Source organism: Notamacropus eugenii, chromosome 3 (genome assembly GCF_028372415.1).
Source record: "Notamacropus eugenii isolate mMacEug1 chromosome 3, mMacEug1.pri_v2, whole genome shotgun sequence".
Taxonomy (NCBI): Eukaryota; Metazoa; Chordata; class Mammalia; order Diprotodontia; family Macropodidae; genus Notamacropus; species Notamacropus eugenii.
The window spans coordinates 356,638,066-356,651,432 of NC_092874.1; the positions used below are offsets into that span (position 1 = coordinate 356,638,066).

The 13,367-nt window shown below is 35.2% G+C and overlaps 2 pseudogenes; one reads left to right on the plus strand and one right to left on the minus strand.

Moving 5' to 3' along the window:
- Window positions 1-7,661, minus strand: part of LOC140532177 (heterogeneous nuclear ribonucleoprotein A1-like 2) — a 49,026-nt pseudogene extending 41,365 nt beyond the window's left edge.
- On the plus strand, window positions 7,627-8,427 carry LOC140531649 (small ribosomal subunit protein uS5 pseudogene; annotated as a pseudogene).
- Window positions 8,428-13,367: the final 4,940 nt, after the last annotated feature.

Consider the following 13,367-nt stretch of genomic DNA (forward strand, 5'->3'; position numbering starts at 1 on the left):
GCATGTCTTTGCAATACAGATCTAAAAAGGGTATTGCTGGATCAAAAGAAATGCACAATTTTATAGCCCTTTCTACATAGTTCCAAGTTTTTTTCCCCCCAGAAGGGATGGATCAATTCACAATCCCAGTAAAAATGCATTACTGCTACAATTTTCCCACATCCTCTCCAGCATTTATCATTTTTTCTTTTTTGTCATATTAGTCAATCTGATAGGTGTGAGTTCTTACCATAGATTTATTTTAATTCGCATTTCTCTAATGAATAGTAAATCAAAGCATTTTTTCATGTGATCACAGATAGTTTTTATTTCTTCTTGTGAAAATTTCTTGTTCATGTCCTTTGAACCTTAATCTATAGCTGAATGACATTTGAAAATAAATTTAATTCAATTCTCTATATAGTTTCGAAATGAGGCATTTATCAGAAACACTGATCATAAAAACTTTTTCTTACATTTTTGTTTTCCTTATAATCTTGAGTACATTTCTTTTCTTTTTGCTTGCAAAAACTTTTCTTTTATCTAAATGTAATGAAAATTATCCATTTTACACTTCATAAGGTTCTCTTTCTCTTGTTTGGTTATGCATTCTTCACTTCTTCATGGATCTGTCAGGTAAACTATTCATTGCTTCCCTAACTTGTTTTTGGTATTATCCCTTATTGATTCCCTATCGATAGTATTCTCATTATGACCTTATTTTCGTAAAAGTTTTGGGATGTTACTCTATGCCTAGCTTCTGCCATGCTGTTTACCAGTTTTCCTAGCAGCTTTTGTCAAATAGTGAATTCTTATCCCAGAAACTGGAGTACGTTGGGTCACTAATTAGTAGATTACCAACTACTAGTCACCAACTACTGTGTCTTGTGTATTATTTCACTTATCCACCACTCTATTAACCAGTACTAAATAGTTTTATTCTTTAATTATTTTATTTGTTTTCAGTGTTCTATAATCAATTCTATATTATCTTAGGTTTTTGCCCATCCTTCACCTTCCTTCCCTCCTCCATCCCCACTCTTTCCCAGAGACAACATGCAATCTTATATAGGTTCCACACATACATTCCTATTAAATATATTTTACCTTAGTCATGCGGAATAGAAGAATTAAAATGAATGGGAGAAACAACAACAACAAAAAAAACATAACACAAAAGAAAATGGTCTGCTTCATTTTGCGATCCAATTCCATAGTTGGATACTTTCCATCCACATCCATCCTTTCTCTGGATGTGGAAGGCATTTTGTCTCAAAAGTCCTTCGGGGATTTTTTTATGCCCTTGCATTGCTATGAAGGACTAAGTCTACCATAAACATTCCGCACACATTGTGGTTGTTATTCTTTACAAAGTTCTCCTGGTCAGTTCCTTTCACTCAGCATCAGTTCCTATAAGTCTTTCAAGGCATCTCTGAAGTCTTCCTGTGCATCATTTCTTACAGCACAATAGCATTGCATTATATTCCTATACCACAACTTGTTCAGACATTCCCTATTGGATAGGCATTTCCTGGATTTCCAGTTTTTGGCCTCCAAAAAGAGAGCTGCTATAAATATTTTTTGTTCATGTGGGAACATTTTCAATTTTCTTGATCTCTTTGGGATACAGTCTTAGAAGCAATATTTCAGTGTCAAAGGGTATACACATTTTTATAGTCCATTGGACATAATTTCAAATTTCTCTCCAGAATGACTGGATCAGCTCACAGCCCCACCAACAGTGAATTAGTTTTCCCACTCTCCCACATCTTCTCCAACATTTATCACCTTCCTGTTCTATAATGTTAGCCAATCTGATAGGTGAGAAGAGGTACCTCAGAGTTGTTTTGATTTGCATCTCTCTAATTAGTAGATTTAGAGGATTTTTTCATATGACTATTGATAACTCTAATTTCTTCCACAGAAAGCTGTCTTTTCATAGCTTTGATTATTTATCAATTGGGAAATGACTTGTATTCTTGTACATTTGACTCAGTTCTCTACATATTTTAAAAATAAGAACTTTGTCCCAGACACTAGTTGCAAAAATTCTTTCCCAGTTTTCAGCTTCCCTCCTAATGTTCTTTTCATTGGGATTGTGTGCGCAAAAGTTTTTTAGTTAAATGTAACCAAATTATAGGTTTTGTACTTCATAAAGTTCACTATGTCTTGTTTCTTCAAAAATTTCTCCATTCAAGATAAATCAGAGAAATACACTATTCCTTTCTCCCCTAATTTGTATATAGCACCAGTCTTTATACTTAGATCATATATCAATTTGGACTTTTTTCTTGTGTATGATGTCAGGCATTGGTCTATGGCAAGTCTCCACCACAGTGTTATTCAATCGTTTCCCAGCAATTTTTGTCAAACAATGAGTTCTTATTCCAGAAACTGGGGACCTTGGAATTATCAAACATTAGATTGCTATATTCATTTAGTACTGTGTCTTGAGGAACCAACCTATTCCCCTGGTTTACCTCTCTATTTCTTAACTATTAAAAGTGGTTTGGATGATTGCTGATTCATAATACAATTTGAAATCTGGTATGGTTAGATCACTATCCCTAGGATTTCTTTTCTTTAGTTCCCCTGATATTCTGGACATTTTCTTCTTCCAGATGAATTTTGATATTATCTTTCTAGCTCTAGAAAATAATTATCTGGTAGTTTGTTTGGCATGAAACTGAATAAATAAATTTATTTGGGTAGATTTATCATTTTTATTATATTGGCTCAACTTACCCACAAGTAACATGTGTTTTTCCATTTACTTAGATCTGATTTTATTTGTGCGAAATGTGTTTTGTAATTGAGTTCATATAGTCTCTGAGTTTGCTTTGGTAGGTAGACTCTCAGATACAGCATAGTGTCTACTGTAGCTTTAAATGGGATTTATTTTTCTATCTCTAGCTGTTGGACTTTATTAGCAATATATGGAAATACATATGATTTATCTGTGTTTATTTTGTAACCTGCAAATTTGCCAAAGTTGCTTATTGTTTCAAGTAGTTTTTTTTTTTTAACTTGAATAGCTGGAGTAACCTAAGTATATCATCTCATCATGTGCAAAGAGTGACAACTTAGGTTCTTCTTTGCAAATTCTAGTTCTTTCAATTTTTTTTTTCTTCTCTTATAGCTACAGTCTAGTGTCATATTGAATAACTGTGGTGGTAGTGGACATTTTCGTATCAGTCGTAGTCAAATTGGAAATTTTCCTACCTTATTCTCATTGTATATAATGCTTGCTGATCATTTCAGGTAGATACTACTTACATTTTAAGGAAAGTTTCATTTATTCCTATGCTCTCCAGTGTTTTCAATAGGAATGGGCGTTGCATTTTGTCAGAAAAAAATCTGCATCTATTCAGATATTCATGTGATTTCTGTTAGTTTTGTTCTCGATATAGTTAATAATGTTAATAGTGGTCAATCCTCAAATGATATGAAAGGTCGAAGGTTGTGAGCAGGCAGTTTTCAGAGGAAGTAATTAAAGCTATCTATAGTCATATGAAAAAATACTCTAGATCACTGTTGCTTAGAGAAATGCAAATGAAAACAGTTTTGAGATACCACATCACATGTATCAGATTGCCTAACATAACAAAATAGGATGATGATAAATGTTGGAGAAGATGTGGGAGAGTTGGCACACAAATTCATTGCTCATGGAGTTGTGAGTTGATCCAACCATTCTGGAGAGCAATTAGGAACTATGCCCAAAGGGCAAAAAAATTGCACACCCTTTGACCCAGTAATACTGCTTCCCAGTCTGTAACCTGAAGAGATCATGAAAGTAGAAAAAGGATCCCACATGTCTAAAATTATTTATAGCAGCACTCTTTGTGATGGCCAAAAACTAGAAATCAAAGGGAAGCCCATCAATTGAGGAATGGCTGAATAAATTGTGATATACGAATGTAAAGGAATTCTATTGTGCTATAAGAAATGATGAACAAGGAGACTTCAGAGAGGCCTGGAAAGACTAATATGAACTGATGCTAAGAGAAAGTAGTAGAACCAGGAGAAATTTATACACAGCAACAACCATAGCATGTGAAGATTTTTTTGTGGTACAGTTCTGGACAGTTTTCTTTGATGATTTCTTGAAAGATGTTGTCTGGACTCTTTGCTTCATCACGACTTTCTGATAGAGCAATCATTTTTAGATTTTCTCTCCTGAATCTATTTTCAAGATTATTGGTTTTTGAGATGACATGTTTTACATATTCTTTTATCTTTTCATTCTTTCGATTCTGTTTGACTTTAGATTCTGTTAGATTCTTGATGTCATGCAGATTAATTAGCTTCTATTTTCCAGATTCTAAATTTTATCAAATTGTCTTCTTAAGTTAACATTTGCATCTCCTTTTCTGCGTGGCCAAGTGTTCCTCTTAAGGAGTTATTTTCTCCAGTTAGATTTGCTTCTTCCTTTTCCATTTGTCCAATTTTCCATCTTAAGGAGCTGTTCTCTTCAGTGAACTTTTTTTCATATATTTAAAATCATTGGCCAGTTTTTCTTTTATTTCACTAATTTAGTTTTTAAAATCCTTTTTATGTTTTTTCATGAATGCCCTTTGGTTTTGAGACCTGTTTATACTCCTTTCTGAAGTTTCATATGGGTGTACATTCTCAGCGGTGACCTCTTTGGTATTTGGTTTTGTCTCTTGTCCCTGTAGAAAGATTCTTTGGTCTTTTCTTTTCTGGTTTGCTTCTTGCTCATGATGATCACCCTTTTACCTGCTTTTCAAAGTAGATCTCTGCTTCTGGCATACAGAGGGCTCTATCTCACAGTTCTTGTCTCAGAACTTGAGACTTTGCTTATTGTGTCCTCTGGTTCTTTCAGCTAGAAGTTAACATGCTTCAGCTCACCTAGGGCTGAGCTAGCTGTTTTTGGAAAGCAGAGTCCAGGTGAAGTCTTTCTGGGTTTCCCTGGAGTTACGCTGGAGCTAGGTGGGTTAAAGCATAGACAAGCTTAGCAGTTGGTGACTCTGCCTGTGCTAGTGTCTTCCCTATTCCCCTGGAGTGATGTGGCAACCCTGGGCTCCTGCTATTGGAGGTTGTGGGCTCCACCCCAAGGGACTCAGGTTCTCCTCCCAGTTTGCTGAATTGGGACTGTCTGGGACATCTCTGGTCCTTCGCTGGTCCCTTTCAGCCACAGCATGACAGAATCCCCTTTGCGATATTCCTGTCCTCATGAAGCTAAGAGCCTGTTTACCACTCCAAGATTTTTCCTGGGGAAATGTTTTATCAGTTTTTCAAGGTCAACAAAGGGAGGGGTAGAGAATTTACCAATCACTCTGCCATCTTTTTCTCAGAAGTTCAAGTAGGTGACTTATTTAATTGGTTGGCTGATAGTATCAGGAACAGCTGCTGAAGTTTCCTGGCACTCCTTGGCTCTCTGTGTCTCTGTTCCACTAGATTCCCTCCGTGGGCTGATATAACCAAGATTCCTCAGTACTGCTGTTGCTTCCGACCATTAGGGTTTTCCTTCTAGGACATGCCATGGCAGGGACTGTGTTGTTACACCCTTGTGCTGTGTGCTTCTCCAACCTTGTGCAATGCATCCTTCCAACCCAGTCTGCCCTGGGCTGGAAATCTGCCACAGTCTGTCTCTTATTGGATTCTGCCTCTCCAAAATCTCTTCAGATTCTCATTTTACAAGTATCTGAAGGCGTTTGTCTTAGAGCTTAGGTGAGTAGTTGCTCTCAGACTGCCATCTTGGTTCTTCCCCCTACTTTTTTTCCCCAAATAATTTTAATACAGTTTAGTTCTGGTATGTCTAGTTGATTTTCCTTTCAGTTTTTAAAATTAACCCCCTTGATATTCTTGATGTTTTATTTTTTCCATATAAATTTTAGTATTCTTTCTCTAATCTATATGGTAATTTTTCATAGTTTCTTTGTTATAGTACTGAACAAAGATGAAGAATTATCATTTTTATTATATTATCTCAGTCTTCCCATTAGCTATTAATATTATTCCACTTGTTTAGACAAGTCTTTTCTTATGTGAAAAGTGTTTTGTAATTATGTTCTTATAATTTCTGTATTTATCTCGGCAGGTAAACACCCAAATATTTTCTATTGACTACAGGTATCTTAAATGGAATTTATCTTTTTATCTCTTGCTCCTTGACTTTATTGGTAATATAAAGAGATACGGATAATTTATATGACCTTATATTATTTTCAGCCACATTCCGTAATACTGTTAAATATTTCAAGTACTATTTTAGTTGATTCTCTGTGGTTCTCTAGGTATAACACTACATCGTTTTACAAAGAATCATATATCACTGGAAACTCTAATTCTTTCAATATATTTTTCGTTTCTTATTGCAAACACCAATATTTCTGATCCCATACTGAATTATTTTGATGATAATGGGCATTCTTGATTCACTTCCAATCTAATTGGAAATTCTTTTAACTTATCCCCATTACGCACAACATTAGATGATAGTTAAAGATACAGATTCTTTAACATTTTAAGGAAAACTCTAGCTATTCCTATGTTCTCCAGTGTTTCTAATAGGAACAGGTACAATGTTGTTTGAAAAGCCTTTTCTGCACCTATTAAGATAATCATATTATTTCTGTTAATTTTGTTATTGATATGGCTATTTATGCTATTAGTTTTCCTAATATTGAGCCAGCACTGCATTTCTGGCATAAATGCCACCTGATCATAGTGTCTTACTCTCATGACAAGTTGAAGTCCTCACTTTGCAAATATTTTATTTAAAAAATTAAATCAATTTCCATTACAGAAATTGTTCTCTAATTTTCTCTATTTTGGTTCTTCCTGCTTTAGATATCAGTACCACATTTGTTGTTATAAAAGGAATTTGGTACGATTTCTTCTTCATGTGCTTGGCTCTTGGTCACATTCCTAGGTGGTAGTCCTGGGATGAATGGGAATACTGATATGGTGGAACTTATGGCAGTATTGGAGAGAGAGTCCTCCTCATAGTTCCAAGACAGGAAAGAGTGCTTGCCATCACTCAAAGACCAGAACACAGACTAGAAGAGGAGCAAACAACCCTCCTTTGAACATACAACCTTGGAAGAACTAACAATTTACAGGTTTCTGGGAATATCTGTGGAAACAGATATGCAAAACCCTTGAAGTTGAGACTGTGAACTTTGTACTCCAGAAGCAAATTGGTATTTTAACAAATAACAGATAACAGTCCAGTAACTGACTAGTGAATTGAGGAAATAGTGGAAGCAAAAATCCCACATCCGACTATATATTCTTATTTTGGTGTCAAGACGATCAAAACATAAAATTGGAAAACAAAAATTCAAAGATCCTACATCCAAAAAAATATAAATTGGTCTCAGACCATGGAAGACCTCAGAAATAATGTTCATAATCAAGTAAGAGAAATGAAGGAAAAATTGGTTAGAGAAATGAGAGCAATACAGGAAATTCATGAAAAATGAATCAATAGCTTGCTAAAAGGGAACCTCCAAAATGTTGAAGAAAATAACAGTTTAAAAAACAGAGTAACTCACTTGTATTTCTAGTGAACACCAACTTGTGAACAACGCTGGTGCCACAGGAAGTGCGGGAGGCCCCAGGGGCCCCAAAGTTGGAGGCCGATTGGCTTCCACGGTGGCTTCTGAAGTGCGGGCCGAGGTTGAGGCCAGGGCTGTGGTCGAGCCTGAGGCCATGGCCGTGGGACCCAGGGAGAAAAGGCCAAAGACAAGGAGTGGGTGCCTGTCACCAAGCTGGACTGGTTAGTCAAGGACATGAAGATGAAGTCTTTGGAAGAGACCTACCTGTTCTCCCTTCCTATCAAGGAGTCTGAGATCATAGATTTCTTCCTCGGATGTTCATTGAAAAATGAGATTCTGAAGATCATGCCTGTTCAGAAACCATCTAGAGCTGGGCAGCATACCAGGGTCAAGGCTTTTGTGGCCATCCGAGACTACAATGGCCATATTGGTATGGGTGTCAGGTGCTCCAAGGAAGTGACCACAGCTATTCGTGGTGCTATCATTCTGGCCAAGCTGCCCATTGTTCCTGTGAGATGTGGCTACTGGGGGAACTAGATTGGCAAGCCTTGCACAGTGCCCTGTAAGTTCACTGGGGGATGTGGATCGGTTCTGGTGTGCCTGATCCCTGCCCCTAGAGGCACTGGCATTGTTCAGCTCCTGTGCCTAAGAAGCTCCTGATGATGACTGGAATTGATGACTGCTACACGTCTGCAAGAGGATGTACTTCCACTCTGGGCAACTTTGCTAAAGCTACTTTTTATGCCATCTCCAAAACATATAGCTACCTAACCCCAGACCTGTGGAAGGAGACTGTGATTACTCAGTCTCCTTATCAGGAATTCACTGACCATCTTGTGAAGACTCACACTCCAGTGTCTGTCCAGAGGACCCAGGCAGCTGCTGTGGCAACCACATAGATGGTTTGTGTGAACAAATAAATTGAACAATATATTGAACTAAAAAAAAGAAAATTAGATTAACTCAGATAGCAAAAGAGGTCCATAGTAAAGCCAATGAGGAGAAGAATGCCTTAGAATGGAGAATTGGCAGAATGGAAGAAGAGGTCCAAAAATTCACTGAAGAAAATAATTATTTAAAAATCAGAATGCAGTAAATGGAAGGTAATTACTCTATGAGAAATCAGGAAATTATAAAACAAAACCAAAAGAATGGGAAAAAAATAGAAGACAATGTGAAATATCTCATTGGAAAAGCAACTGACCTGGAAAATAGATCCAGGAGAGATAATTTCAAAATATTCGATTAAATGGAAGCCCTGTTCAAAAAAGAATCTACACATCATCTTTCAAGAAATTATCAAGGAAAACTTCCCTGATATTCTGGAAGTGGAGGACAAAATAGAAAAGGAAAAATTCCTCTAATCACCTCCTGAAAGAGATCCCAAAAGGAAAACTCCTGGAAATACTGGAGGCAAATTCCAGAGTTCAAAGAGAAAATATCAAAAGAATTCAGAAGGAAACTATTCTAATAGTGTGGAAACACAATCATGATAATACAAAACTTAGCAATTTCTACCATAAAGGATTAGAGGTCTTTTAATATGGTATTCTAGAAGCCAAAGGAGCTAGGATTAAAATCAAGAATAACCTACCCAGTAACACTGAATATATTTCAAGGAAAAAAATGGGCATTCAATGAAAGAGAGGAATTTCAAGCATTCTTGCTGAAAAGATCATTGGTGAATAAAAAATTTTGCTTTCCAGTACAAGACTCAAGAGAAGCATGAAACGTAAACAGAAATCATAAAGGACTTATTAAAGTTTAACTGTTTGCATTCCTACAGGGGAAGATGATATTTGTAATTCATGAGATTGTTCTCAATATTAGGGTGGTAGGAGTGTATCTATATCTATATCTAGAAAAATCTATCTGTACATGTATAGCTATCTGTCTCTGTCTATGTATATATCTGTATATATCTAGACATAGATAGATAGATAGATAGATAGATAGATAGATAGATAGATAGATAGATAGATAGATAGAAAGATAGATAGATAGATAGATAGGGCACAGTTTGAAATCAACATGAAGTGATAATATTTAAAAATACAATTAAGGATTGTGAAAGGAATGTAAAGAGAGAAGAAAAAGGGGACAGGTTAAATAGAACAAATTATTTCATTTAAAAGAGGCAAGAAAAAATCTTTTATATTAGAGGGAAAGTGGGTGAATGAGTGAAATTTATTTCCATCAGATTTGACTGAAGAAAAGAATAGCATACAAACTTAACTGGGTTTGGAAATCTATCTTACCCTAAAGCAAAGCAGAGGGTAATGGGTTAAGAGACGAGGGAATGAAAGAAAAGAGGACAATCAAGGCAGGGGTAAGCAGAAGGACAGGATCAAAAGTGTCAATAGAATAAATATTGGGCAGAATAGAATGAAGGTCAATAAAGTTAGCTTTTTGTTTTTTACATCACTGTTATGGAAGTATTTTGCGTGAATACACATGTATAACGTATTTAAATTGCTCTCACTGAGCGTGGGTGGTGAGGGAGGAAGGGAGGGAATGTGAAACTCAAAGCTCTTCTTAAAGAATGTTAAAAATGTTTTTACATGTAACTAGGAAAAAGATATACAGGTAATGGGCAATGATATATAGAAATCTATTTTGCCCTACAAGAAAATAGAAAGGAAGTGAAAAAGAGAAGGACGGGGGCAATTGAAGGTAGGGCAGATAGGGGAAGGGGTAAACAGAATGTATATTGTCTTAGGGTGGATGGAAGGGAGAGATGGGGAGAAAATTTGAACTCAAAGTATTGTGGAAATGAATGTCAAAAACGAAAAATAAATAAATTAGTTAAAATAAAGCAAATAATCTATTAAAAATAAAATGGAGTTAAGTTCTTCTGTTCTTCTTTTAACTTCTGTTAACCTGAGTAATTTATATATGCATCCATGCATGTATACAGAGATATACGTATGCATGTAGATAGATAAATAGATATGTATGTAGACATAGATGTGTATTTATATAGATAGATATATGTGTATATTTACGTGTGTGTGTATGCATTGATCCATTTCACTTAGATTTTCTGACTTATTGCCATAATAGTTTGGTAACGTAGCAACTAATTATCGCATTAATTTCCTCTTCGTTGTTGGTGAATTCACCCTTTTCATTTTAGATATAGAAAATTTGGTTTTCTTTTTTTTTAAATCAAATTAACCAAAATTTGTCAGATTTATTAGATTTTTTCTTAAAACAAGCACTTAGTTTTATTTACTAATTCAATGTTTTTCTTCAAATTCTATTAATTACTCCTTGGACTTTCAGATTTTCTAATATATTGTTTAATTAGGGAATTTTAATTTGCTCTTTATCTAGCTGTTTTGGTTGAACGCCCAGTTCATTTATCCCTTGTTTTTCTATTTTGTTTATGGAAGCATTTAGATGTATGAAACTTCCTTTATGAAGTGTTGTTTTTTTTTATTTTTGAAAAAAAAAGTGTTTGAAAGGATTTATTCAAGATTTACTTTGAGAGTGAATGATTTGCCACCCAGTGTTGTCCTCCTGTTCTTTCTGCACAGTCATGCCATGTTCCACAGTGACCTCCGCAACTCTCCCAAAACAGGTGGGCCTGGACTGTGCAGCACCAAATAGAAAGCACATGCTCTTCAGATTTGCCTTTTTCTTGGAACATTTCATGGCCTCCACCAAGGGATCAGCGCAGGCTGCAGGCTATGACCTGTATAGTACCTATGATTATACAATACCAGCCATATAGAAAGCCCTCATGAAAGCAGACACACAGATTTCTCTCCTTCCTGGGTGTTATGGTACAGGTACTCCATGTTCTGGCTTGGCTGCAGAACATTTTATAGATGTGGGAGTTAGTGTCATAGATGAAGATTGCAGAGAATATATTGATGTTGTACTATTTAACTTTGACAAAGAAACATTGAAGGGAAAAACGGTGACACAGTTGATTTGTAACAGGTTTTTTTTTTTTTATCCAGAATTTGAAGAAGTCCAAACCTTAGATGACACTGAACATGAAGCAAAAGGTTTTGGTTTGCCTGGTCAGAACTAAAATTATATAAAAAGTAGATACAACAAGCTCTTTCTTGAAACAATTAATAATATGAATTTCTGCTTTAAAAAAGATTCTTTTGTTATTTTCTTCATATATTTAGTATTCTTAAAAAGTTAGTTTTATTAATTCTTGCTGGTTTTGTATCAGTGTTGGATATGAATATACTCTCTTCTTCTCAAAGAATCAAGCTTTATATCACAATAAGCAAAACACAGAGAATAAAATATCTAATCCTGAATGACGTATAACAATGTATACAAAAATTTATGCTTGGTAATTCCCTAGATCTCTGCTGACATGTAAAAAAAAAAGTTTCTGTATTCAGTGTCTGGAATTGTGTTTGGTTTTCTAATAATACAGAACTAAGCTTCCATTTAATGATCTTTTATGTTCATTGTTGTAGTCTTTGGGTATATTCTTCATCTGGTTCTTGTTATTTTATGCTGTGTCCATTCATTTGAAGTTTCTCATGTTTTCAGAATTTCTACTATTTATCCTTTTTTAAAATGCCCTCTCACACAAAGTAAATGACATTCACACACCCCACTTTGGCTAAACATTCTTCGGTGGTTCAACATCCAATGTTTTCTAATGCTTTTTACATTCTACTTCTCCCAGAAGCACTCCCGTAGACACACTGATATACATTAGATTTATTTTTTGTTATCTGTCTGAACAATGTATATGAAAAATTCATTAATATGATTGTCATATTTCTTTCAAGTATGAGGTAATAATTTAAGAGTAAAGAAACGTGAAGAGAATAGAGCATAAATTGTTATGTTTTGTTTATTTTGCTTTGCTTGGTCATTATTACTTTGATGTGTAATAGGCTTTTAAAAAATATATAGTTTATTTATTTTTCACTTCTTAACATTCACTTGAACAAGTATTTGAATTCAAAATTTTCTCCCTATCTCTCTTCATCCTCCACCCCAGGACAATATGCACCCCATCCACCTCTTCCTCAAGTCTGTATTCCCTTCTATTATCCATCCTTTTCCATCCCCCTCCTCCTCTATTTTCCCGTAGGATAAAATAGATTTCTATACTCCATTGCCTGTATAGCTTAATTTCCAATTGTATGCTAAAGCAGTTTTCAACATTCATTCTTAAATCTTTGAATTCCATACTCTCTCCTTCTCCACCTACCTTCATTGAAAAAGTAAGCAATTCAATATAGGTCATACATGTACAAAGTGCAAAGGACTCCCATGGTAGTTATGTTGTAAATGACTAACCACATTTCCCTGTATTTTATACTGCCTTTCATTTATTCCATTCTCTACCTTGACCTGTCCCCTGACAATCGTGTTTGCTTCTGATTATCTCTTTCCCCAATTTGCTGTCTCTTCTATTGTTCTCCCTCTCCCATTCCCTTTCCTATTGCCTTCTTGCAGGGTAAAATAGATTTCCATATCCAATTGAGTGTGTGTTATTACCTCCTTAAGCCAAATCCCATGATAGTAAAGCTCAATTATTTCCTTTCATCTCCCCCTTCTTCCCCTCTATTGTAAAAACTCTTTCTTCATTCTTTTATGCTACATTCTTCCTCTCCCTTTCTCTTACTCCTAATACATTACATTCAACACTAAATTTTATTTTTAAGGTATTCTCCCTTCATATTCAGCTCATTCTGTGCCCTCTGTCTATTTATATATACATGTATATACAGACACATACATTTGTATGTATATATGTATATATACATGTATATATGTACACACACGTACATATGCATACCCAAACATATATGATATTCACATATATACATACACACCCATACACACCTATATATATACGCGTATATATACGTA